This window comes from Ictidomys tridecemlineatus, chromosome 12, assembly GCF_052094955.1.
Source record: "Ictidomys tridecemlineatus isolate mIctTri1 chromosome 12, mIctTri1.hap1, whole genome shotgun sequence".
Classification (NCBI taxonomy): Eukaryota; Metazoa; Chordata; class Mammalia; order Rodentia; family Sciuridae; genus Ictidomys; species Ictidomys tridecemlineatus.
The window spans coordinates 48493088-48521023 of record NC_135488.1 but is presented as its reverse complement, the minus strand read 5'-3'; the positions used below and the strand labels follow the sequence as shown (position 1 = coordinate 48521023).

Below are 27936 nucleotides of genomic sequence, written 5' to 3'. Positions count from 1 at the left end.
TAAGATAAACAGTGAGGCAATAGATTATTGAAATATTTATGAATGCAAATAACAGGTATTCAGCGATGCACGCTTCTTCCTGGTCAACTTGTCTTCCTGGAGACTCATGGTATCACACTCCTTTCCACATACAATGCTGCCATCTCAGCATTCGACCTCCTCTTCCTCCCGTTCTCATTTAGTCCCTTCCTCAGTCCTGCCTGAGGGATTTGTGTTGACTGAACTCATCTTTCTGTTCATGACTTAAGTCCATCAACGCTTTCTCAGCTCCCACAGAATGCTTGGCACTGGCTTTCAGTGTTGTTACAAAGTCCAGTCAAATATTCATATAAGTCAGCAAAAAGGAAAAGGAAAAAGGAAGATGGAAGTCACGTTGTTGAGCATTTAAGGTGAAGGACCTTTCCTGCAGGGAGTTGATTAAAGAGATGATAGAAGAGACGAAAATTCAAAGGGAAAAGAGTGCAAAAGCCAGGAGTCACTGCAGTGTACAGACGATTGAAGTTGAAAAAGGAGGAAGCAGTCTATAATGGGAAATCTCTTAGGCCAGGGTCCTGCATGGAACAGCCTGCCCAGGAAAACGATTGCCATGGAGGAGCGTGAAGCGCAAGTGCTACTGGAGAAGCTGCTAAAGGCAGAAAAGTGTGGGGTGGGATACACCTCCCACCTTTAACTCTCCCTCCACTGCTTCCCACGGGATGAGCAGAGTGGAAAGCTGGCTGACAGGAGACCTGGGAAACAGAGCTAAGCAGGCAAGAAGGCAGCAGGAACTAAGGGAAAGAGCCCTGGAAGTTGCACCAACACTGACCTTGTTCATGTGCAACTCAGACCAGTTAAACTATGACTCACACACAAAGAAGATCATATTAAAAATAAATCATGAGTATAAACAAGCAATCTATTCTATCTGGGTTGATGCTTCAGTAAAGTCTAAACTCTGAGTGAGTTTGTAGTCACAGAAAAAGAAGGCAAGCCGACGCTGGAAAAGGGAACAATGGCGCAAAAGCCCAGAGACATGGCGTAGCAGGCTGCTGTGCTTGAGGGTCCACCAACGTTTTACGATTGCTGCCTGGTGAGTCTGAGGAGGTAAAGGCTGAGGAGGGGCACGGTGCCGTGCACTTTCTGGGATATGAGACGGTCTTTGGGGTCCATTCTCTAATCTGGAGCTTTTAGTCAATTTCTCCACTGAGTTTTGGTGAGGGCCTTCTGGTTTTATCATAATATGGTGGCGAGCAGCATGAGAGAAGAGGGATTGAGAAGATGAGCCCGTCTCCCTGTTCACAAACCATTCTCTCGGGAGCTAACACGGTCCCACAGTCCCTGAACGAATTCCTTCCAAGGGTGGCTCCCCCAATAACCTAATTACCTTCCCATGAAGGCCCCATCACTTCCCCAAACTGCCACATTGGAGACCAAGATTCCAGAACATGGATCTCTGGGGGACAAACCACAGTGAAGCCATAGCAGCAGGGCAGACTCTTCACCTTCTTAGTGACCTCTACTCCACATCTGTAGGCTTCCTGGGGCTTTTCCCTCTGTGAACTTGAGGTCATCAGAGAGACCGTTCCTCTGCTGACCAGCCAACACTCACTTCCCTCCAAACCTGCATCTCGCCGTGCCCACCACTGGGCTTTCCAAGATGTTCCTGGCTCCCTGTTCCGGAACACGTTCTTTTTTTCTCATTCCAGAGTTGAGACTGGCCTATTTCAGCCTCTTTATTGAATCCTGTCCTTAGTGGAAATTTTCTGAGCATTAGTTTGGAAGTTAAATGAGTCTCTCTCAAAATCACTTAGTTTTACAGTCAGTTCTGCCATGATGAAATATATGCATTTCAAAAATTGACTGTGTTATGTAAAATGACACAGTAAATTCCACAGGACTCATAGAAAAGTGGAGTTGGAGACAATTTTCCAAATATCATCTACTGCATGAAAAATTAAGAATCTAATAAAAATGGTAAAAACATATGTACATTTCCAGTAGTCAAAAAATACATAGACACCACAATAAATATGGCACCAAATATTGATAAAGCCCCAGTCCCGATTGGAAGTAGACATCACAGAGGTACAGTTTATGCGCTATTATGAAGTGCAGAAATAGCATGATCAGAAAGGAACAAAAAGTAGACCTGAGAAATGAGCAGAGAACAGAGATTGCTAGGGGGGGCCTATAGGCATTGTGCTTATTACAATATCCCCATTCATCATGGTACCATTTCCAGTATTCATCTAGTGTTTCTAGTAGACAAAATCGTATGTGAGAAACACAAAATTTGCATTATGCACAAGTTGCTGCCTAGTACATCCTTCCCATTGGAACAGATTTGTGTTTTCTAAACCTGAGACATGGCAGAACTGAATCTACTTCTTCTCTGACCTATAATACTATCCTACTTACTAAGATTCTGTCTTGTTCTTTGCCCATCCACCTCATACATTTTTTATCTACTCTGTGTACTCTGTGGCTTCCTTGATCATCTACCAGGAGTTAAATTTTTTGTGTGTGTATCTGAGCCTGGGTCCCTCACACTTACTTCTAGAATCTAGGAATCTCATCTGTTATGACTTTGATACAGAGTGTCTCCCCAACATTCCCAGGTAAATGCAGAAATATTGAGGTAAAATGATTGAATTATGAGAGCTACACCCAATCAGTTCAATTCTGGTTGGAATGGACTAACTGATGTTAACTGTAGGCAGGTGGGCACGGCTGAAGGGAAGAGATCCCTAGGGGTGTACCTGGGAAGGTTCATCTTTCTCCTACTTCCTGGCCACCGTGAATAGAGTAGCCACCTCCACCAGCCCTTTCACCATGGTGTTCTACTTCCTCTTGGGCCCAAAGCAGTGGACTCAGCCCGTCATGGACTAAACCTCTGAAACCATGAATCAAGATAAATATTTTGTCCTTTAAGTTCGCCTTATGAAGCATTTTAGTCCCAGAAATACAACATTGACGAATGCACCACCATCCACCTACCTGTCTACTTGAATCTGCAAATATCACAACCCCTACCACGTGCTTTTTCTCACTGGCTCCTTTGTAGAAAGGGTCGTCTGTCTGAGGCATAGTTCTCCAATTGGCCGCACATTAGAACCAACTGGGGAGCTTTGAAAGATCACAGTGCTCACTCCGTGTCCCAGAACAATTAGCTAACTCCATCTCTGGGGATGGAGTTCCAGATTAAGATTTTTTTCAAACAATCTTCCTCATTGATTTTAATGTGTAGCCAAGTTTGAGCACCGCTGGGTTAGAGTGCTACTGCTCAAACTTTTATGTTCATAATGATTGCCTGGGGATCTGCATGAAGTGCAGATTGTGTGTCAGTGGGTCTGGGATGGGGCCCAAGGTTCTCTACTTCTAACCCTCTCCCAGATCTCAGAGTGCTGCTGGAGTATAAGGGTTGCATTTTGAAGAACAAGGGCTTACTAGGCAATCATGCAATACCTACCACCTGATTTATATTCAGGCATGTTTCATGTGCCTTAAAAAGACTTTTCTCCATACCGGCCTCGGCATGTGGGTCTCGTTGGTCACTGGATGCTGCTTCTCCTGAAGTGGCCTCAATTCAAAGACAGATCCTGCCCCTACAGATGCCATTCTTGTTTGCTGATCTTCAGCTCAGATCTCAGGATTTTCTAAGATATAGTATTTGGAAAGCAAGCTTATTCTTGAAAAACTCGTGGGAATAAAATAGGGGCCAAGGTCTCTGGACTCACACAATTCTAATCCCCCCATATTTTCCCTCTAGAAAACTGGTAGCATCCATGTTCCTGGGACCTTTTTGTCACACAGTAAGTGGCACAAGTAGCTTTGAGAACTGGGATTCCAGAGGGCTTCTCTATGTCTGCAGGTGGGAGGTTTCTGCTTAGTAACCCTGGGGAGGTGGGGGAGGTCAAGGCCACAGTAACCTGCTCAAACTCCCAAGGTGCTGATTCATGTTATCAAGTGCTAACTGAGAGCAAGGGAGACTGATTATTGAGAAAAACTTTAGTCACATGGGGATTTATCAGGGTGGTGAGATTTTAACTCATAAAGAGATTTATGTAGGCAGTACCAGTGTCTGTCTGTTAGTAAGATTAAAAGTAGGACCAGGGGGCTGAGGAAGTGTTATGCTTTAATTCGGGACCCCCAAAAGACCACCAGAGACCAAGATCGATGTAAGCAGAAAAGAGGTGTTGATTGTGAGCTAGCTCGGTCCTCCACGCGCGCACACAGCAACTGGTGATGCTGAGAAGCCCTGAGCCCAGGGTGTGCAGCAGTTTTATACATTTTTGGGGGGAACGCAGGGACCCCACATAAATCATAGTATCTCTTAGCAAATCATCACACACCACAGGAAAATCAAACAACAACTCTAAAACATGATTAGCACATTCACTGGCGGGAACAAGTTGGATAGGGGTGATTGGTCAGTACAAGAGGGGGGTTCGTTTGAACTGATTGGTTTAAGCCACGAGGGGTGTACGTGCTGAACTACATGGTTCCCAACATGTTATCAACCTCCATAAACTACTGGGGGTCACCTGGCATCCCAGGTATTTCCCTGTCTCATGCTGATTGGAGGTTGCTAGGGGGTTGCTATGGGTCCCGCCTAGCCTGACTGAGTCAGGGACACCTGGGCTGCAGACCTCTCCTGTTATTTGTAGATAAACAACTCAGCAGGTGGGTGTGTGCTTAGGAGTGCTCTGTGGGTCTTTCCAAGGACAAGGGTCACGCCCCCTTCCTTGGGCAGGCTTTGCTCTGAGGTAGGGGCTGGTTTTCATCTATCCTGGTTTTCTCTCCATTCGGAGCTTTTCCTCTGCATAAGTGAGCTCTTACCCAACACGAAATGCTGCAATTCCATCATGGACCCCAAAATAACTGTGCTGTCGAACAGTCTCAAAGACAAGAGGTTATATAAGTGGTTAGTACACTTCTAAGTGCACTAACACGACCCCAAGTTGTCTTCTCACAGAAGCTGGTTTGTTTTCTTTACATAATTTCTATGAGTAGTGATTATTGTGCACATTCTTCATTGACAGCTACAGGTTCAGATTCTAGTGATGATAAATCAACTTATTCTTATGAAAGTGCAAACTCTCTTTAAGATGGATTTGTAGCATGTCCAGCTTCACTCTGGCCTTGGTCCTCCCCAGGTCTGATTACAGCTGCGTGGGTGACAGCCCACGTTGCCTGGCTGGCAGATGTCATTACATGGACTTCTCATTGAAGTCACTGGGCTTGTTAATATTGAATTCAGTAGTTAGGAAGTGGGTAACAAAGATGGTGTGAGCACTGCTCATCGGTGGCTGCCCCACATATTTTGCAAATTGCCAATATATATAATAATATCTCCCTAAGTAAATCCTTGCCTAATATCATAACTACAAAAGTCCAGTGTTTTCCAGATTTGGGGAGCACACACCTCTTTCCTGGGAGAGCTGGGAGACAGACCTCTCCTCCTACAGATGTGGAATACCACCATGTCTCTCTTCCTGGGGCAAAGGCTCCCAGACATAATCACTTCAACTTGGGTAAAATTCTCAGATCTTAAATCTCATTCTCTGGTACTTCGTAATTCCTTTGCCATATTTTTTCCCCCTACTTTGTGTCTTTTAAAGTTACTTTATTTTCCCTCAGAGTCCATTGTAATCTTTTACAGTTTTGGAAAATGAACCCTGATTCTTCTTTAAAGACCCTACACTCTTTTTCAGGTTCCTAGGTTGGAACCTCCCTATCTCCCTATTAACCTCTCATCTTATGTTATGGGACATAGAGAACACAACTGAGAATTTTTTTTCTTTTTTTTCTTTACTATTCATTGCCAATTTGAAATATTATTGAGTGTTTTGTTTTATTTTTCATTGATGGAATAATTGTGCAAATTTGTGAGATGTAATTTGATGGTTTAATAGACATTAATATTTATTGATAATATACCTTGATTATAATACATTAATATATATTGCATGTGATAAAATCAGAGAGATTAATTTTCTTTCTTTGAAGATCAAAACTCTTCCTCTTATTAACCCCTGTTCTTGTTGCTATAATTGACAAAACTTTCTATACTCCTCTTCATTCAGTAATGTCTTTATCAACAGCCTCTTAAACTTTCCCTAACGTGCCAGTTTAGGCCTTTGTTTTAGCTAACATTTTCAACTCTAAATTCGTATTCCCTTGGCTACCTACCAAATTTATAATGGCCCAGAACTTTAAGCATCTTTTTTAACCTAGGCCTTTACTGAAACAGCACATGACCAATTTGATTTTCTAAATGCCCCCCCCTTCCTTGCCATCTGTCTGGGAAGTGTTACTCTACTTGGAGATTGCAAACATTGTGCAAGCTCTCATGAACTAAAATAACATCCATAAAATGTCATCGATTTCTACATTATATTATAGAGGATGTAAATAATATTTTTTCCCTAAACAAAATAGTCTTATTTTTACAGTTTTATTTCCAGAGAAAACCATTCCTTAGGCCTACAGCTAGCACTTATGTATCATAATTTTGCTTTCTATTTTATATACTGATGATATGGTCTGTGGAGCAGAAAATAAAACAACATCAGCAACAACAACAATCTGTTTCTTCTCATTCTGGCCATTACATCTGGGATAAGCAAATACCAAATATAATTAACATGCATCCTGAAAGACGATCCTCAGCACCAGCAAATTATGAGAGCAACCTGGAGCCGGGAGTATATTTACATAGGCACAGATCTTCATGCCTATCCAAAAAAGTGTGGGGTGTGTGTGTGTGTGTGTGTGTGTGTGTGTGTGTAACCTGTCATAATATAACTGTCATAACATATGTCCTGCAGAAGAAATTACATTTTTAAGAGATCCATTCTCTTTCCTGACCTGAAGGAATGTATTCCAATAAAGAAGGCTGACTGCTTCCCTTGACCAAATTGCTTTCTCTGTCTTAGGTTTCTTTAATATCAGATGCTGCTTTGGGGAAGGCGGACTTAGCTTCATTTAATCCTGCTCTCTCCCCTGCTATACCTCCATCCTGGAGAGCAGTTGCAAAAGGATTTGGGGCCCTGTCCTAGGGGGTTACACAGGAAGAGGGCTGTGCCCATAATAGTTCTACCTATAAATGTCTCTGCCACTTGTCTGTTCCTAGGCTTGTGTTCAGCCTCTGTAAGTGATGAGTTGATGAAGGATTTGCTCTTCCAAAGCCGCCCAAGGAACATGTTTTCTGTCTCTGCCATTCTCTGCTAAATATGTGAATTAAGCAGCTCCTATTTAGCCAAGCTCCTAGTCTTGTTTAGCCTTGTCTGATTTTTGTAATCTCCACACCAAGTTTGGTGCATGTGTCCTTTAATAAGTAGATGCAGAGGTGTAGGATATGCGCCCTGTGTGCACAATCCAGAGAGGTCTGAATCCACAAAGCACTCTAGTTCAGGAAATAAATACTTGAAGATAGACAATTTACTCTACTGTCTCAAAAAAGGGTTTGGAGATATTATTGGAATTTAATTTGGGGTTAGTGTTCCCTGCCTGCTCCAAGTGTCGGGGCTGCACACTACAGAAGAGTAGGATCTGAAGCAGGCACATCTGTATTAGAACCCCAGAAAACCATGCAATCCAAGTTTCAGCAGAAAATTTACTTCACTTTTTCTGAAATGTGCTCAGTGTCAAAAAAATACATACAAAATTAACATCACGGCACAATGGGCCACAGAAGCAGCTATAGCCCTAATATTTCCTCCCTTAGATGAATGTTTCAATTTTTTAGTAAATTACTTTTGTGAAAAAAATATTGTCAGAACCTTCATTTTGATTTATAGTCAATCAGAGTCTATATATGTATATGTATATTTACATAATTATAGGTATGTATCTGTAGCTTTATCTTTTCACATTACTGAGAAAATAAGCAAGGGTAACAACTTCATACACATGTATATTGAAATGTTAATATATTTAAACTCATAAAAAATTTGTTTCTATGGTTTGTGGTTGCAATTCTACCAGGAAGGGCTTTTGTGTGCAATTTTTATAGCAAATATTACCTGCCAAAAGAGTGAGATTTTAATACAGTAGAAAATTGATAGAGGGCTGAAAATTTACAATCGGAAATGTTGATAGATTTACAAAAAAACTCAAAATTTATGTGTGTCAAACAATGATTACTTACACAACTTTTTCCACTCTGTAAATGAGACAAACATGTTCTGAGAAGAAACAGATATCTAAGTTAAGGTTTTTTTAAGACCAAAGTGCTGGTGTCTGTTAGGATTCTAATTCAGTATTGCATGTGATTTAATTTAAAGAGCTGGCCAGCAGAAAACTGTAATATTTCCGGAATATTTAAAGAGTCAAACTTTTATTTTTCAACCAAAGTGTGTGCTGCAGGCCCATCTAGCACTGAGTGTAGGTCACCAAATCCTGACAAGCTTATTTGGGAACTTTGATAAGCTGTTGGCAATGGAAACAGATGCTAGAGGCTGGGGAAGGGAAGACAAGGGGGCAGGCTTACATTCTGACTCAAAAATGATATCTATCTGTAGTTACTTAAAAATATGTGCTTACATATTTCAAATAAGTATTAGCTAAATTAAATTATATGCAGATGTTGGACATCCCTAATTTGAATATCCCAAATATATGTTCCAAAATTCAAAACTGCTGACAAGAGAGTCGAGTACAAAATTCCACACCTGGCTTCATGTGAAAGATTGATCAAACTGCAGGTGCACTAAAAATATTGTATGAAATTACCCTCTCTGTGTATAAGATGTATATGAAACATAAATGAATTCCCTGTTTAAACTTGGGTCCCATTGCCAAGAGATTTTATTATCTATATGCAAATATTCCAAAATCTCAAAAAAAAAATCCAATATCTGAAATACTTGTTTTCCCTAGCATTTAAATAAGGAAAACTTAACCTATATTTATTTTTTTAAGTAAGGTTTATTTCAATAATTTCAAACTAAGTCTATTTTGTTTTTAAAAATGCTTTTGGTGATGCATTACAGTTACTCATAATGGTGGGGTTCATTTTGGCAAAATCATAGAAATGGGAATTTAATTTGCTCCATTTCAGTTCCCAGTGCTTCCTCTCTCCCTCCCACCCCCCTCTCCCCATTCCCGTTCTCTACTGGTCTTCCTTCTACTTATTTATTGTTTTTTTAATTGTTCCGTTTACTTTTTCTATATACCTTTATTTTATTTATTTTTATGTGGTTCTGAGGATCCAATCCAGTGCCTCACAGGTGCCAGGCAAGTGTTCTACCACTGAGCTACAGATGCAGCCTCTCATTCACTTTTAATAGTGAATTTGAGAGTTTTATGCTAAAAAGGGCAGGCATGTTCAAAGCAGTGTCCTGCTGGACCAAACTTAGGTGGCAATAGCTGTGAACCTTCCCTAGCATCACTCCAAAACCACAGCTCATCCTTTGCAGGAATCCTGGAGTCCACTGTGTAGTCATTGACTTGATAATGAAGCTGATCTCTACTGACTCCAGGGAAGGCAGCCTCTGGCCCCAGCTAGGATAGAATTGGAGACGTCTCAAAGGCAGCAGAATCACCTTTTTTTTTTTCTTTAGTTGTACTTGGACACAATACCTTTATTTTATTTATATTTTATTTAATTTTATGTGGTGCTGAGGATCGAACCCAGGGCCTCACACTTGCTAGGTGAGTGCTCTACCGCTGAGCCCCAACCCCAGCCCTACAGCAGAATCATCTTGAACATTCATCATTTCTTTGTACTGGGAAAATCTGAAATCCTGCCTAGTGACTATTTTGAAATATACTATTGTTTCCGGCCCTAGTTGTCCTACTCGGCTAGAGAACACTTGAAGAACACTGGACTTCTTTTTGCATTCTTATCACACATACCAATTGCGCCCCATGCACATTACCCCCTTTCTTGCTTCCCCTCCCCCACTCCCTTCCCGGCTGCAGGTAAGGACTCTGATCCTGATGTTCTCCACAGGCAGGAGACGGACATTAGCTTCCACCCTGATCTGATCACTACACCTTGTGTTCAGACACTGAAGTCCACGGCCATACCACCCTGAATGTGCCCATGTTATGCTCGAATTCGGGACCCCCAAACACCACCAGAGACCCAGATCGATGCAAAAAGGTGTTTATTGCGAGCTAGCTCGGTCCTCAGCATGCACCCAGCAACTGGTGACGCTGAGAGGCCCGAGCCCAGGGTTTGCAGCAGTTTTATACACTCTTTGGGGAAGGCAGGGACCCCCACATACATCATAGCATCTCTTAGCAAATCATCTCACACCGCAGGAAAATCAAACAACAACTCTAAAACATGATTAGCTTATCAAGTGGTAGGAAAGAATCTGGAAAGAATTATTGGTTAGTTCAAGGGGTTGATGCACTTGAAATTGATTGGTTTAAATCTTGAGGATGTCGCAAGCGGGGTACAGGGCTTCTGGTTTAGATACTGGTCACCACACCTAGGTGGGGGCCATCTGGAATTTCAGATATTTTGATATCTTGGCCTATCTTATGGGATCACCATCTTCGGCTTTTCCCAGAACTGTTTCCACAGAGCTTTTAGGATGCAGTAGGTCAGAGGTCACGTTTCAGAGCAAAATGAGGTCCCAAGTAGAATGAGATTGCTTAGGTCTTTCACCCAGTCTTGCTAGACACTGAAATATCTCACTGTACCCCATCAAGATGCATAATTATATATCGATTAAAAAGTAATTTTAAATGCTAATTTTAAAAACATAGCATATGACAATGCAGAAGCTTTGATAGATCTACATTTGACAATGCAGAAACAACAAGCTTAAATTTCTGCTCCTTTTCTTCCTTTTTTTTTTTTTCGGTACTAGGAATTGAACCCACTCTACCATTCTATTCCTGATCTGAATTTTCAGTCCTTTTATTTTACTTTTGATTTTGAGATGGGATCTCACTAAGTTGCCGAGGCTAGCCTCAAACTTGCGATCCTCTTGCCTCAGCCTCCTGAGACACTGAGATTACAGGCATATGTCACTGTGCAAAAGAAAAAATTCTGAACTCAAGAAACCTCACTAAGTCTGCCTCAAACTAATGTAGTTATATTCTCTGTTGATGTTTATACTGTACATACAATCCAATCACAGGTATACCAGAAGCATCACCTTAACAATGAAATGAGTACAGATCTCATTGTGTTTTACCAACCTTTCCTATAACCACAGACTAGGATAACAATCAGAGTTAATAGTGTTACAGGTCATGGGCGGTCCACAAAATTGAGGCAGCATGAAGGTACCGCTTTAAATCTCAATTCTTGTAATCATGCCAGAAAGATTTTAGACTTGTCAATCAGAATAACAGGCATGAGTTTATTAGGAGGGAAAGAGTAGGTTCTCTAAGAGAGGAAAGCAATAGAGTTCCCCTCCTGCCCCCTAGTTTTACCTCAGGTCCCAGGGGAGTTTCCAGTCTAGCTCTTGCCTTTTGACTAACAGCAGGATGACACCAGATTTTCCAGTCCCCACGTGCACGGCATCTCCAGGTCTCATGGCTCATGCCAACTGGTTCTAACTGAAACCCGTTCTTACAGATTTTATGATTAGTGGGATCTGGTCTGTGTAAGCATCACAAAAGTACCCCTTCTTCTCACTCCTTGATTTATACCCAAAGGACTTAAAATCAGCATACTATAGTGATGCAGCCACATCGATGTTTATAGCAGCTCAATTCACAATAGCTAGACTAAGGAACCAACCTGGGTGTCCCTCAAGAGATGAATGGATAAAGAAAATGTGGGATATGTATTCAATGGAATATTACTCAGTTTTAAAGAAGACTGAAATTATGGCATCTGCCAGTAAAGGGTTAGAGTTGGAATGTAAATATAAAATTTCCAAGCTGATTCTGAAAGGGTAAAGTTTCTAAGCTGGAAAGCTTGAATTAAAATGTAAAAGATCAGGTATTATTGAGTTCCTCTGTTACACCCAGAACCTGAAATTCCTGAGATAGTTAAGACAATGCCCTACTGGCCATTTAGCCTAGGGCCCTGTGCAGTTTGTCACAGGGCCCGAACCAATCAGTTTGAATGTGTAACCTGCTTAGGAATGACCAATCATCCCCACCGCCCAACCTGTTCCCGCCAATGAATGTGCTAATCACGTCTCAGAGTTGTTGTTCAATTTCCCCGCGCCTCATGATGATTTGTTCTGATGTATGCAAAGCCCCCACCCTCCCCAAAAAGTGTACTTAAGCTCTGCTTGAACCTCTGCTCAGGGCTCTGGGCTGCTCTCCCTTCCTGAGTGAGCCTTGAGCCTCAGGACGCTGAATTAGGATCCTCTTCAATAAACTCCCTCCTGCCCATTGCTTGAAGCTGGTCTCTTGTGGTCTCTTCCTCCAACGATTCGCCGGACCCTTACAATTCTAAGCTGCAAGAGTCTGAATTAAAGTATAAAAGACTGCGCATTGTAAAGTTTCTAAATTGAAAGGCTTGGGCTAAAAAAAAATAATAATAGGCCATGTATTGTTAAAATTCCTCTGCAACCCCCAGAACCTGTAATCTCTGTAGCTGTTAGGACAACACCTGAACTGCCCAGTAAATATTTCCATTGATTCTCTGGTTGTTTATTAGCTAAAGGCTCCAAATAGCTCAGTACGTAAGCATCCAGGCCACAAAACCAATCAGTTTAAATGTGTACCCTGCTCAGGGGTGACCAATCACCCCTGCCCAGACTGTTCCTGCCAATTAATATACTAATCCTGTCTCAGAGTTGCTGTTTAATTTTCCCGTGCCTCATGATGATTTGTTCTGATGTATGCAAAGCCCCCCACCCTCTCCAAAAAGTGTACTTAAGCTCTGCTTGACCTCTGCTCTGGGCTCTGGGCTGCTCTCCCTTCCTGAGTGGGCCTTGAGCCCCAGCATGCTGGTTCAATAAATCCCCTTTTGCCAATTGCATGAAGCCGGTCTCTTGTGTGGTCTCTCCCTCAGACGCTCCGCCGGACCCTTACAGGAGAATATGACGCTAAGCAAAATAAGCCAGTCCCATAAAACCAAAGGCCTGGTGTTTTCTCTAATATGCTGATGCTAATTTACAATAAGGTGGGGGGGCACTAGGGAAGAATAGTGTTACCCTAGATTAAGAAGAAGGACGTGATGGGATGGGAGGGGGAGGGGATGAGGGGATAGGAAAATAGTAGAATGAAGCAGACATTATTACTGTTTGTGTATAAGTGACTGCATGACCAATATGATTCTGCAACATGTGCACTCAGAAAAATGAGAAATTATATCCCATCTATGTATGATATATCAAAGTGCATAAAAACAACCTATTGTCATGTATAAATAATTAAAACAAATTTTAAAATTAAAAAAATAATATTAAAAAGATAAAAAAAAAAGGTACACCTTTCGGGGAAACTCATGTTCTTATTATTGGCATTTGGGGCCTGTTTTTCTCCCACAGATGACAGGAAGTTTGCTGAGAAATGTAACACATCCTGTTGACTTGAACTAGTAGGTCTCCAGATAAGTTGATTTTTAGAAAAGAAAGCATGTGGAAGCCAGCACAGTTGGCCCAGTTTGTGGAATTAATTCTTAACCTCATGTCCGGACCACCCATATCTCTCTCCCCTACCAACAGAATCCACCTCTATTGAGCAGACACCAACCCCACAGAAAACAGCATTTTCTTTGTTTTACTTTCCCATTCCAAGGACATCTCTTTGCATATATATAAAGACGTAATGAAAATTAAAGAATAGATCAAGTAGAGCCTGCAATGCGCCAGGCAGTATTCCAAGGACTTCTGAAAGCTCATTTGATACAGGTGGAAATGAAGCTCAAAGCAGGGAAGTAACTGGAAACGCTGAGCAAGTCCTCACATCAGGATTTGAGTGGTAGAACCACTCCAGCGTTCATCACCCAGACCATTCCACTCTGTGCACAAAAAAGGAAGAAAAAAACAAACTGCTTTTAAAATTCAAAACATATAAATTAAGCTTTAAAATAGATGTATAAGTCTATTATAGCTGATTTTCCAAGATCCACAATTTTGCAAGGTTTATAAAACTTCTTTAGTTTCATCTTTATCCAACATAAAAAAAAATTATAATAAAAAGTAAAGCAAAAAACAATGAAAAATAAAAGATGAAATTCAAAGTATTCATAATGAAAGGGTAAAGTTTCTAAGCTGGAAAGCTTGAATGTAAAAGACTAGGTATTATTAAGTTCCTCTGTTACACCCAGAACCTGAAATTCCTGAGAGAGTTAAGACAACGCCCTACTGGCCATTTAGCCTAGGGCCCTGTGCAGTTTGTCACAGGGCCTGAACCAATCAGTTTGAATGTGTACCCCGCTTAGGAATGACCAATCACCCCCGTCCGACCTGTTCCCACCAATGAATGTGCCAATCACGTCTCAGAGTTGTTCAATTTCCCCGCACCTCATGATGATTTGTTCTGATGTATGCAAAGCCCCCCACCCTCCCCAAAAAGTGTACTTAAGCTCTGCTTGAACTCTGCTCTGGGCTCTGGGCTGCTCTCCCTTCTTGAGTGAGCACAGAGTCCCAGCGCGCTGGAATGGATCCCCAATAAATATCCCCTTTTGCCAATTGCATGGAGTCAGTCTCTTGGGTGGTCTCTCCCTCCGACGGTTTCGCCAGACCTTTACACTCACCAAGTTGGAAGTTGTTTTTATTTTTTAGTTGTTTATTTTTAGTATATTTGTTTTTAACTGGGGATCAAACTCATGGACATTTCACCACTGAGCCACATTCCCAGAACTTTTTAATTTATATTTTGAGATAGAGTTGCTTGGGGCCTCACTAAATTGCTGAGGCTGACTTTGAACACGTGATCCTCCTTTCTCATCCTCAGGAGCCACTGGAATTAACAGGTGTGCTCCTAATTGAAGTTTGTAAGAAAATCGAATCTCCTTCAATTTTCCTGCTCCATTAATCAGTTTCAATGCCGCTGAAGAAATTTTTCATTTTAGGTTGCCAGAGCATCTGGTTGTGACATAGTTTGGGTTGTAGGAGAGGGCCCTGACAATTTGGTTATTAGCAATGATGACACATGGTGTGAAAACAGCAATTTCCCTTGAGGGGTTAGAATTATTTATAACTGGGAGGGGGGGGCTTTGACATACCATACCCCACTTTTCTAAAGCTCCTCTGCTTCAATTAGAGCTCCCCATGATTTTAAATTATAATTCTCTCAAGGGGTTTTAATTGTCTACGGCTTTGGGAAGATTGGTCATTCTAAGTTTCCCTCCCCAAATGTTTTCTGGTTGCAGTTTTATGTATAACTCCTGAATTTTTCCTTATGCATATGCCTAATCTCTTTCCTTCATAGTCTTCCATCATTGCCCCCCCCCCACATCTGTTCATGGCTAACTAACCTACCTAACATCTGGAATCCTAAATAAATCCTGCATCCTGATGGCCTCCCAAGCGTATTTTGAAAAACTCTTCAAATGCTGCATTCATTGTAACTTTTTTTTTTTAATTTCCATACCAACATGATAAACAGGAAAGCACTGTTAGAAAGAGAGTGTTTGGTGTGAGATGTGTCAGTTCCCTGTGTGTGGTGTGTTAGTGCCAGTGACCTGGCCTTCAATTTGGAGATTGATGGCCATGTGCTGGGTTTCACTCCTTTTCACACTGCTCTCACCCAACAGGAGGGGCTTGTAAAATATTCCACAAGAGTTTGTGTATTACAAGAGCAAACTGTCACTCAGAATGCACCCGGAGCCGCTCTCTGTCACTCCCGTAGCTTGAAGAAGAGAAAGTGTATCTACACTATGATTTAAATAAATTTAAATAATTCACTCTTCATTGATGATGGTTTCTCCCACATAAAAGAAAGTCTTCAAATTCTCCAAGACTCAGTGGGCCGGTTACGGGGTAAGTTATAATTTATTTTACAGGTTTCACAAAGGTAGTTGCCTATGTGAGTGAACATATCTGAGACCAATAAATCCTGAAGCCTGGGCAACAGTAGGAGGCACTTATTTATGAACTCTGCAGAGTGAACTGGGCCTCTGGGTTTTTACATTAGAATTTTTTAGGAAATATTTTACATTAGAATTTTTACATTAGATTTTAGGTTTTTACATTAGAATTAGGTTTTTACTTTAGAATTTCCTGAGAAACCATTGTATGAAATGCTTCAGATTAAGTAAGGAGAATATTCCTCTATAAAACTAGCATCCCAGACATGAGACAGGACATATATGTGTACTATGCGCGCGCGCGCACACACACACACACACACACACACACACACACACACACTATACATTTATATATTTGTACATAAATAGAGAGCATACACACATATATATAGATATATGTATATATATGTAAAGACACACACACACACACACATACGTATATACTTTCTTTTTTATAAATGATAATGCATTGAATATTGTGTGGGCTCGCTCTCATCCACAGAGGAGGTCCACGGAACAGGGTAGAGGAGAGTGTGGCTGCGGAGTTGCTATTCAAGACCTCTGGAGGCCACGCAGGAAGCAGGCCTGATTTTATTGGACAGTTATCATGTATATGTACTCAGGCAGCCACCAATGCAATTTCTGCTAACTGTCCTTGCAGCGACCAATCCAGGAGCGATCCATTGAGCAAGGCCGCTCAGACGCGCTTAGCGTATGCCATGCATGCAGTACTCCGTGCACTTGTCCCCACAGAATATTGCAATTAGAATGACTTTTTTTCCAGTCCATAAAATTGCCTCATAAACAGGACTGGGTATCATCTTTCAAACACTCCTAGTAACCAGAATCGCCAGAAATAATTGTTAAATATTCACATTCCTAGACCTCAGGAGCAAGACTAGAATATTTTTATACAGTGAGCATAGGACTAATGTTGAAGAACATGGTCACCTACCTGTTCCCCGGCCCCACCCTAAGCTTCTCTCCTTACAGGGCCCTGCCATGGCCAAGGGGCCAGACAAAATCAACCAGCTCCTCCCAGGACCCGGCTCTGCTAAGGCCATATAAGAGCCAGACCCACATGTGGCCCCGCTGCCATTCTCCCCCCAAAGATGTGCCTCTCAGGTGCTGAATAAAGCATCGCTTTTCCATGAGGTCTCCCTCCATTTTCTTTTTCTTTTTTGTCCTCTTTCGTGTGTTTTCAAATGTGTGTTCATGAGATTCACGAGTGAAAAGAAAAGTTATTAATCTAGAATATAATGTTGTCAGATTCAGAACTCAATTAGACAAAATGCTTCCTGTATCTCATCATTCAAATGCTGTGCTTCGTAGGGCAAACCTTGCATGGGTCTTTTTAGTCCCCTGAGTTATTGTTCTTGTAAAACAGAAAGATACTCTTCTCCTATCAGCTCCTGGTTTTTGATTTGCTCTTAATCAGTTTATTACAACTTCCCAGTTTGGAGTACATTTTTCATAAAGGAAAAAAAATGGAGAAGTAATAAAAGAGCTTTTTATTATGTGCTTATTTATTGTTTACAAAACCCCTTAATTCTGATATTTTAATTGATCTTTACAATACCACATTTTATAAAAAGCAAAATAAATAAGCTGTGGATTATTTTGCACCAGTGCATTTCAGTACAAACAGGTATAATTAAGGAAAATTTTGAAAAACTTTTTTAATTCACCAAAAATTCATTAAAGATTCCAAACTTCAACTTATAAGAGAACATGCATTCTTTTTGTTTGTATTGATGTTTTTACTTTAAATCTCATATGTATTTATTTACTATAAATTATTTCACATATAAAAGCACAATATACATCAACCATAAATAATGATATCTTAGCACTCACATAAGAAATAAAGAACTGTACAATTTCATTTTTATGAAAGTGTGCAGGTAGGCAAAGTTACCTCAGAAAGTAGATTGATGGTTTTCTGCTGCTGGAGTTTGTAATGAAGGCCACTTGAAGCTGGTTGATTTTTAGGTTGATAGAAATGTTCTAAAATTATATTGTGATGATGAACAATTCTGTAAATATACTTAAAAAACTATTGAGTTATACACTTACACTGGGTGAAGGAGATCACTGAATAATTACAGTAAGGAAAACAATTTCAAAATGCAAACTTGAGTTCTCAGGATAAGTAACAGACTGATTAACAAAACGTTTTTAAGGAAGGATACTTATAAACCTTCAGATCCTTATCTCCTTGAATGGTGTGACATGCTAAATTTATGAATAGGATAATTGTGTAAAGTCCCCTGACCTACCAATAGATTGGAAGTGTAAGAGTCCCCATAACTAGTATAGAATTCACAATATCTTCTAACAAGTTTTAGCCTTTATACCTCACAAAATATTTAAAGAAAGGAAACTAATTTGCTATCTTAAGACATTATTTGAATGATGATATTTTTTTCAATTTGATGGCTTTTCTTTCTTTCAATAATACAAATTTGTTGCTAAAATTATACTTATTGTTTGTGAATGAATATTTTTAAGCAAACATAGATGTGTATATAAAAAATCACCTATGGTTCTGGGCTGGGGATGTGGCTCAAGCATGCGTGCGGCCCAGGTTCCATCCTCAGCACCACATACAAACAAAGATGTTGTGTCCACCGAAAACTGAAAAATAAATGTTAAAATTCTCTCTCTCTCTTAAAAAAAATCACCTATGGTTCTAAAATCATAATTGAATATATGCAAAATCTTTGAAGCAATTCAATGAATAAATTCAAGCAATTCAGTGAATAAAAATTGAAAATTTTTATAATGTGCTTTTTTAAAAGAAATCCTCCACTTTACAATAAATATAATTGGAACTGTTACTATTGCTTGATCTTTCATTTTTATGACTACCCAATAAATATGTTGCCCAAACTCATAAAATCAAATGACATTGCTCTCTTACCAATTTAGAAGCATGCCTACTAGCCTCAGGGCCTTTTCCCTTGGCCAATGACACATGGCATCTACTGGTTGGATGGTACATGGAACTATGATTCCATCCCATGAAATTACTAATATCCCATTAAGGAAAGAAATCTGAGGTCCACAAGTCGCTAGGCATTTTAAAGTTTTCTCACAACTAAATTAACGTGAGCAAAACAATGTTCTTAGGGTGTATGGGTTGGCTTCTGTTTATAATTGAGACTCAGAATGGCAGATTATTTAGTTTTGCTGCTAATTACCACAGATTAGCAGAAATATCTGTAATAAGCAATTAAAAAGGCAAAGGCAGGGAATCCTATATTTACTTCCACCTTTCTATTCAACTCAACTTCTGACATAAATATAAGATTCATGGATTATGACACTTCTTCTGAATTATTTTAAGTCCTTAGTAAAATGTGTCTGAAACAGTGTGAAACCAATGGGATTTTCCACAGGCAAGAGACCAGACCAGGAATGTCCACATGAATCATGGATGAGCTCATGAGTTGACCAGGAAGGATTAATACAGAGATATGGAGTCCTTTACCATGCAGATGATGTCAGTGGTTTGCCGTGGATGAATCACCCTGTTGCCTGGAAAATTAAAAGCATGTCCACTTTTTGTTAACTTTTGTATTTGGCAGTCACACCTATGGTATTGGGATATTACACTTGGAGAATAATTGAAATATATTTAGCTTCTCCCTTTCATAAACTCTAAAAGGACTTTTTTGTAAGTTTGCCAGCTTTGCTTTGTTCACCCAATATACAGGGTAAAGACGCAGGATTGAGGAAAACAGAGGTGACCAATGTTTTTTTTTCTACATCAGGAAGAATAGGCAAGCTGATCAGAAATTTTGAGAGGAAATTTTGGGGAGTCTTAATAAAATGCAGCTTGGCATTTTGTTCAATAGGATTCTCACTGTATGCACTGACGGAAATATTCCTTCTGTGGAACTCAGAGCTACAGGAATGAGGAACACAAATTGTCATTGAGCCAGTAGGAGAGACGGCTGAAAGGGCCAACCCCTTGGTTCCCAGGCTCCACTTATTTTTCCCACTGGAAGCATAGTGCCATAGAGAGTTATTGTCTAAGCTGCACACCTCTACTCTGCAGGATGGGACCCTCTCATTGTAAGGTGGTACCTCGGAAGCCATGCATCTGTTATCCCTCTGGAAGCCAATTTCTAATACAACAGGCAGTCAGTGTCTGGGTGCAACACGATAGACCAAAGAGTCCTATGGTCACAGGCCCACTCCCGTATCGTTTTTGCTGTACAGTGAGTGTCCTGGTGGTTTGATGTAAACTTATAAGGGATCATGCCTTGGTACCTCGATGCTCTGTGAGGCCTTGCATAGTGATGCTATTAAGAAAGTCAAAACGTAACCAGGGTATGAATCTATACTTGTCAGAATGGATTTCTTGCTCTTCCAGAATGGAAGGAGCCCATGGAATTGACTTGCCACAGGGTGGCTTGTTGCTTTCCTCCAGGAGGGTGCTGTGTCAGGACTCAGGATTATTCTCTGTTCGTGGCAGATCAGATGCTTGGGCAGTGGTGTGTAGATGAGCCATTCTAATAGGGATCCCCTGTTACTGGTCTGTCAATAGCCTCCATCTCTACAAAGTGGCCACTTCAGTCACTTGCTACTGGGTCAGCACGGAGTGGCTGAGGGCAGGGGATGGTGGGGACATCTTGTTTATTTGGTCTTCATGCCTCCTTGAGGCCATGCCCTGAGATCTGGGACTTCACATTTTGACATTAGAATCATTCCTATAAATATAGAAATGTTTTGGCTTAGCTCAATGGAGTTGAAATGTCAAAATCGTCATCTTAGATAGTAAGGGAGGAAGTTAAAAAATTGGGGGAATAGGCTTTCTGGAGTGAATATGTTAAAATATTCCTAGAAAAGCCCAAAATCCCTAGAAAAGCTTCATCATAATAACAATGTTTCATGAGAAGGTCCAGAGGATCTACTCTTGACCAGAACGATAAAGAATGTGCTAGTAAGAGGGTCTGCAGAATCACTAAGGAATTCAAGTGATGCTTTCCCCCATGGGTAAGGCAGTTATTGGAAGGGGCTGACAATCAGTTAAGAGGCATAGACCCCAGAACAATAGTGTCCCTGGAGATGCTCAACTATCAGATGATGAGGGACACCATTACTGTAATAAGCCAGAAGATCAAATGGCGATCAAGGGAATTTGGCTTACATCAAGGCATGGAGATGCTGTACAGACACAGGATTCCTGGGCATTGCACATCCCATAGATGAGCAAAAATAATTTTTCTTTTTTTTTTAATAACAGGGAAGGAGTCAGCTATCTTTGGCAACATCTGAGTCTCCTTGGAATGGTAATTAATGTGGGAACTAATTTTAACCCTTTTGGTATTTAAATAAAATCCAAAATTCAGATAGCCCTGTGTGTCTTGGCTTTCAAGACTTGGAGATGTGTTGGAGTCCTGTGGCTTCAATACTTCTGAAATAAAAAAAGAAGAAGAAGAAGAAAGATGACGTTCTTTTATGTTGCTGACACCCTTGAACATAATGAGAACCCTAGGACTGGCTGTAGTCATTTGGCATCCTCAGGGACATCAGAGGAGTTTTATTATACTTCTGAATCAAATCAAATAACTAAAAAAAAAAAGGCCACAGAGTAGGGTACGGTGTGTAGTGTCAGAAAGCGAGGAGCACTCTCCAGGTTATATTCTCCAAGGAAATTTCATTTCCCGGTAGTTCTGTGCAGCTGTATCGAGTGTGTTTGTTTGTATAACCTTCACCACAATTAAAGTACAGGACAGATCTGCCACCCCAGTTTCTTTTGTGCCATGAGTAAAGGCACACCTGTGGGCGCTTTCACTCTCTTCTTCATCTAGATTGAGTCTCTGCCCTCTTTGAGTCTCTGCCCTCCTGTGGATCACTTGAACGTTTTTTAGAGTTCTTTTTTTATTTACTTAGCGTGTCTTTGATCATATGACTTTCCATAGTGTTTTAAGTGGCATTGTAGGTCTTGCAGTACATGTATGAATGCTGGCATCACAGTATGCTGGTATCGGCGTTTTACCTCTTAGAGTGAACAGGTGTAGAAAGTCTGCTTCTATTTGGGTCCCTTCGTCCTCTCCATTTAAAAGATGTAATCACCCCATGTATTTCCCTTACACAGTGGGCACTACCCCAAATGGTGTTGTGATTATTGCTTTGATCATCAAAGGAACGGTCCTTTATCTGAGAATGCTTTTGTTTCCCCTTCATTCTCCCTGGGCATGCTTAAGGGCTGTTTGGAGTCTTCTGTTTTCAGAAGTTTCAAAATGATGTGTCTTGGCATCAGCTTCCTTGAGTTTATTTGCTTAGCTTCTTGAGTGATTTGCTTAACTTCTTAATCTATTTAGGAAATTTTTGATTGTTATTTCTTTGAGTACTTTTTATTATCATATTCTCTCCTCCCCTTCTAGGCTCTACTGATCTGAGTGCTAGATCTATGGATCATTGTCCCTCGGGTTTCATACTCTGTTTCTTTATTTTTCTATCCATTTTTTTCTGTTTCATAGTTCTGTCCACTTCTAATGTTCTATCTTTAAGTTCACTGATTCTTTTTCCTGCATTATTCATTCTGCTATCGGGTCCATCTAGTCTTTTCATTTTTGTTGTAATTTTAGCTCTATAATGGCTGTTAGGTTCTTTTCAATATCTTCTATGTCTTTGGACATATTTTCCAAATTTTTTTCCCCCAGAATATTCTGTCTTTGCACATGGAAGCCTTTTAGGATGGCGGCGTTAAATTCCTTGTCAGGTAATTCCCACATCTCATTCATCAGAGTGTTGGCCTATCTTCTCATTCCAGTTGTTATTCTCCTGGCTCTTGGCATGACAGATGGGTTTTCCAGGGATCCTGGACAGTTTGAACATTGTGCTTTCAGTCTCTGTGTCCCATTTTGATCTATTTTAGCAGGTAGACACCTTGTCTGGGTTTGGAGCTTAGGTCATGTCCTGCCTCGCTGGCTGTGATTTAATTGCTGCAGCACCGCTCTGGGCTGCTTTATTTGGTGGGTACAGCTGGGGCTCCTACCTGGTCTCTATCAGTAGGTACCACATGTGTGCCTAGAGTAAGCGCTTCTGCAGCTGGTGCAGCTAACTCCTGCAAGAGTGGAGACGCTAGGCTGGAGTGGGCAGAGACCTCTTCCCCTAGCTGCCCTGTGTGTGCTGCCTGGAGGACAGAGGACATCCTAACTGGCTGCCTGGTGCTTCCTAGGTGGAGGGCGGGAGACACTCCACAGGGCACATCTCACTCACTGGCTCTACTGTCTGTTGACAAAATCTCAGCAGTTTGGCCTCTAGTATGAAAAGTCCCAGGCTCCTCTTGACAACTCTTGCCACAGAGTGGAAGCAGCCATTTCCCCTAGAGTCCTGATTTACTTTAGTTGGATTTGGTGATTACTGGGTGGTCTGAAGACAGTTAACTATTGCTTATTGTATGCATGGAATTTTATCACTTGAATGTGGTAAGCAATAAGGGTAACTACCCTTTCCTGACCTCACAGACTGGATTTGTTTCCCTTTTTATTCATTTCCACATGTGCCCATTCTCCTTTTTATAGCACTTCTCCCTCTAAGATCATTTATTCAATGTCTATTTTCCTTGCTAGGTGAAATTATATTGGAATCTATAATTCTGTAGGTCAAATATAGAAAGAATCAGCTACGGCTGCTGTCACCAGGACCCGCAGTAACCAGCGTAGACTTGCCCACCTGCCAGAAGAATATGAAAAAGCAGAGCAACTGGGTTAAAAGAAAGTGCCAAGATGACGGGCCATTGGGTGTTACCCTGAAGCAGGGGGATTCAGAGATCATGCAACATTAGCGGAAAAAGACGAATGAGAAGGAGGAGGAACCAAGTAGCTTTGCCTGTGGCCTGGGGGCCAGTCCCACCATGCTTGTGTTTGCTCCTGTAGTGCCCACAGGTCCCTGCACCAATGGCATCCCCTGTGCCCCGAGTGCCTTTTGTGCTTCCTTACCCTCAGGTAGCCTCTCTCCCCGAGCCACTCCTGAGTGCGAGGGGGATTAGCCATTCCGTGATTTTTATTCCTGTGGGGCAGACCCCGAAGTATTAAAAGCAGCTTTGCAATTCCTTAAAAAAAATCAGCTACACTTTAATTTCCAGGTTTTGATAGCCTGTTCTTCCTTATATTCCATCAATTTCCAGTTATTCTTAATCTTAGTTACATATTAGAATGATGCGAAGAACGTTTTGAAAAACAGTGATGCTAAGCACTGCTTCCAGAGATTCTGAATCAATTATTCCAATGTATTGCAAAATCTTCCTGGCTGTCTCTAGTGTACATCCAGGATTAAGAACCAGTATTCTTGGTAAAGGACTCATTCATTCCATAAGCATAGAATCTAAACTTTTAATCTTTATTAAATTATTTATTTATAATTTTTGTCTTTAATAAATTATTTATTCATTCTAATTTGTTACACATGATGGCAGGATGCAATTCATTTCATATTAAACATATAGAGCACAATTTTTCATGACACTGGTTGTAGATAAAGTATGTTCACACCATTGGTGTCTTCATGCATGTACTTAGGGTAATGATGTCTAATCATTCCTATCCCTTGCCCTCTCCCTTTCCCTCCCTCCCTTTTGCCCTATTTGAGTTCCTCCATTCCTCCCATGCTCCCTCTGCCTATCACCATTATGCCATTATGAGTCAGCAACCTCATTTCAAAGAGTCCATTCAGCCTTTGGTTTGGGGGGGATTGGCTGACTTCACTTAGCATATTCTCCAACTCCATCCACTTATCTGCAAATGCCATGATTCTATTCTCTTTTAATGCCGAGTAATGTTCCATTGTGTATATATACCAAAGTTTCCCTATCTATTCATCTATTGAAGGGCATCTGGGTTGGTTCCACAATTTAGCTATTGTGAACTGTGCTGCTATAAACATTGATATAGCCTGTGTCCCTGTAATGTTCTGTTTTTAAGTCCTTTGTGTATATTCCATTACGCAGAATTTGTATAAACAGCTGAAATTGAATACAGTTAGCTCTCCTATCTGCCAGTTCCACAACCATGAATTCAACCAACTATGCAGAAAAAATTGTGTCTGTGCTAAACATGTACAGAATTTTTCTTGTCATTATTCCATAAACAACACAGTACAACAACTATTTCCACAGCAATTACATTGCAACTAAGCAGGAAATGATTTAAATCATAAGGGAGGATGTGTGTATGTGTAGTATGCTATATGCAAATACCATGCCATTATGTATAAAGGACTGGAGCATCATGGGTCTTGGTATGCACAGGACATAGGGTAGTGGGGGAGGGGATGCTGGAACCAATCCCTGCGTGGATACTGAGGCAAAACTGTATATAGGAAAGTAATTAATCACTCTCCCATACAAGCTCCTCCTGGCTTTCTCTTGCACATTATTGCGCTCACACCCTAATAGGTTTACATCTTTGGAGTTTGCCTGCTGAAGCTTCTAGAGAATCTGCTGCTTCTCTCTCCAATTCATTCTATCCTGTACATGCTGATGGCCACTGCCCTAGTTCAGTCCTTGTTCTGTCTTTTAGTCTCTTTTTATAGTTGTTTCCCAATCAGTATCCTGCTGTCATTTTCTTGCTCTTTACTCAGTTCTGTATTTCCATACATTCAATTTCATGCACTTTCTCAACTTTCTCCACCTGGTGTTTGAAGCAGCGAAGACTGAGATGTCAGTATGACAGAAGGAAAGGGAGGATAAAGGAAGTCTTGGGAGGATACTGTATGTTGATTATAATCAGAGGTTCAATTTAGAAAGATTGGGATAAGGTGTGGTGACTCACACTACAGTAAGAAGCTTGTCAGAATATGCATGTATTCAGAATCCAGGGATGGGCCCCCAGAGGGCAGCACACTGGTAAAAGGGAACAATAGTTTGGAATGACTTTCCATTTTCTCTCCAAGGGATGGTCCTCTTCCTGTTCTCCCACCTGATCCATCCTTCTCTACACTTGCAGACTGTCTCTGTTCATTCAAATTTCATTTTAAGCCAGTGCTTTCTGGAGGCCTACGCTGCTTGCCTACCCTCCTCCATCTCTCCAGCCATTGCACCCTATTTGTTCTCTTCATTTGTTAGTTACCTTGTTACTCTTTCTCCCCTTAGCACTCATTCCCGCTCCTAAGTGTAGTGCAAACTGCTTAAACAAAAGGCCCTTGACATTTTTACTTCTATGTGTATCTTCAAGTTCTAAAACAGCATATGGCAGGAGTACGATAAAAATGTGTTGAATAATAAACAAACGGAGGAAACACATAGAAAATAACACAGTATTTCAAGGGTTTCTGGACTTTAGACAACTCAACATAGGCTGAGAGGCAGATGTTCTAGAGTGGGCTAAGGTAGGTCAAAAGTTTCAAGGGGGCACTGTTGGGGACTTTGGATTTGTTCCATGCCTGATATTTTTGCCAAGTAGCTAGATAAGGTGAGAAGTTTATTTATAGCAAGCCTGAACTGTATATTGTCATCATCACGAGATAGTCTGAACACACAAATACAGGTAGATTATTCATCTCAGATGATAAGAAAGTGGGATGTGGAGGGGGTGGATGACTGTTATTTTTCTAATTATGAAAATGCACCCCGCTTTATCTCTTAGGAGGAGAAAGTGGATAGTCACCTAAGGGAGATGGTATCAGTAGTCACCTGGGAATGCCAATGGTGTCAGTGTGGGAATACTTCAAGTTGCAATGAACACTAAATTTGAGACCTTGAAATAATCCAATTTGTTCTGGTAGGAGTAACGAAATGTGTCGGGAGTGACCTGCGGGGCAGATGTGAGCAATGCAGGTGTTAAGTTTCAAACCAGAGAGCTGCCTTCAAGATCATTTACAGAAGTTTGTATAATTTACAGAGAATGATTTGAGACCAAGAAGCATTCATGAACTCACTCAAGATGGAACAAGAGAGAGCAACCAGGACTGAATGCAGCATCTCCCAAAACCTAAGGAGTAAGCCAGAGGACTCTCCACAGTTCACCCGGAAGGGACAGCAGTGTGAATGCTCAAAACTTACTTCTACCTAAGATTTCATTTTGTAAAAATTTTTAAATTTTGTTTATTTTCAGTGTTGTTTTTCTATTTTTAGCCATACTTCTAAGAAACTAACATCAGAATGTTTATATATATATATATAAGAGGTCTAAAAAATTAGGAGGTGGAAAAGTGGTTTTATTTATGTTACATTTTTATATCTTAATTTCAAAAACCTACTTTCTAGGTCTTTGTGGTTTTCTCTGAAAAAAAATGAAATATGGAAAGTATTTGCTAAATATATTTTTATTTAATGGAAATTTTACTGTCTAAAATGAAATGAAAAGGGAATTGGTATAAAATAGAAGCCTATGTAGGTTAGATTATTTTTTTTTAAGGGCTAAATTTGGACTTGCTGTTGACTCACAAAAAGCAGATCATGCAATGTCCATTGTGTGTGTTTGAGCTCTGTGAACACGAACAAATGTGTTTGGTAATGCAACGGCTTTTCATGGGTTCAGCCCACATTGTTCCCTGCACTTAAGTCATAGCTTACATTCTATGCCAATGGCCATCAACGCCTGGGACATTTTAACCTATATAGAGTGATAATGTTTGCAATACTTCTTGACCTTCGTGTTTTTAAATTTCATATAAATCTTGATTGGCTCAGTACTGATTTCCCACCCGACCCAGAACACACAGGTTTATGAACTTTAAAGGATCATTTGGCCAGTTCTCCAATTTAGAAAATTACTCTTATAATCTCTTGTTATTTTTACACCTTTTAAAATTTTTTTAAATTATTTTATGTTTTTTAAGGAAAAGATCAGAAATACACATGACAACTAAAGAAATTTTCACTGGCTTTTCTAAGCTTGCAAATCTTCAATGGATTTCCTCTATTTCTCACTCTTATCCCAAAGAACTCTTAGAAGGTGGTATTGCTCTAAAATCCAGTGTAAATTAAGATGTGAACTTTGCCTAAGTTACAATGGAGCACAAATTGGGTGCACACATAGCATGAGAATTCTGTTAAATAATTTCCTCAAAAAAAATAAAATAAAATAAAGGGC

At 40.5% G+C, this 27936-nt stretch overlaps 1 long non-coding RNA gene across 1 annotated transcript; it reads left to right on the top strand.

Annotated features, from left to right (window-relative positions):
- The first annotated feature begins 899 nt into the window (after positions 1-899).
- Positions 900-27936, top strand: LOC144369320 (uncharacterized). The gene is made up of 2 exons (XR_013428839.1): positions 900-1069; positions 26743-27936. It is a non-coding gene; the product is annotated as an uncharacterized LOC144369320 (long non-coding RNA).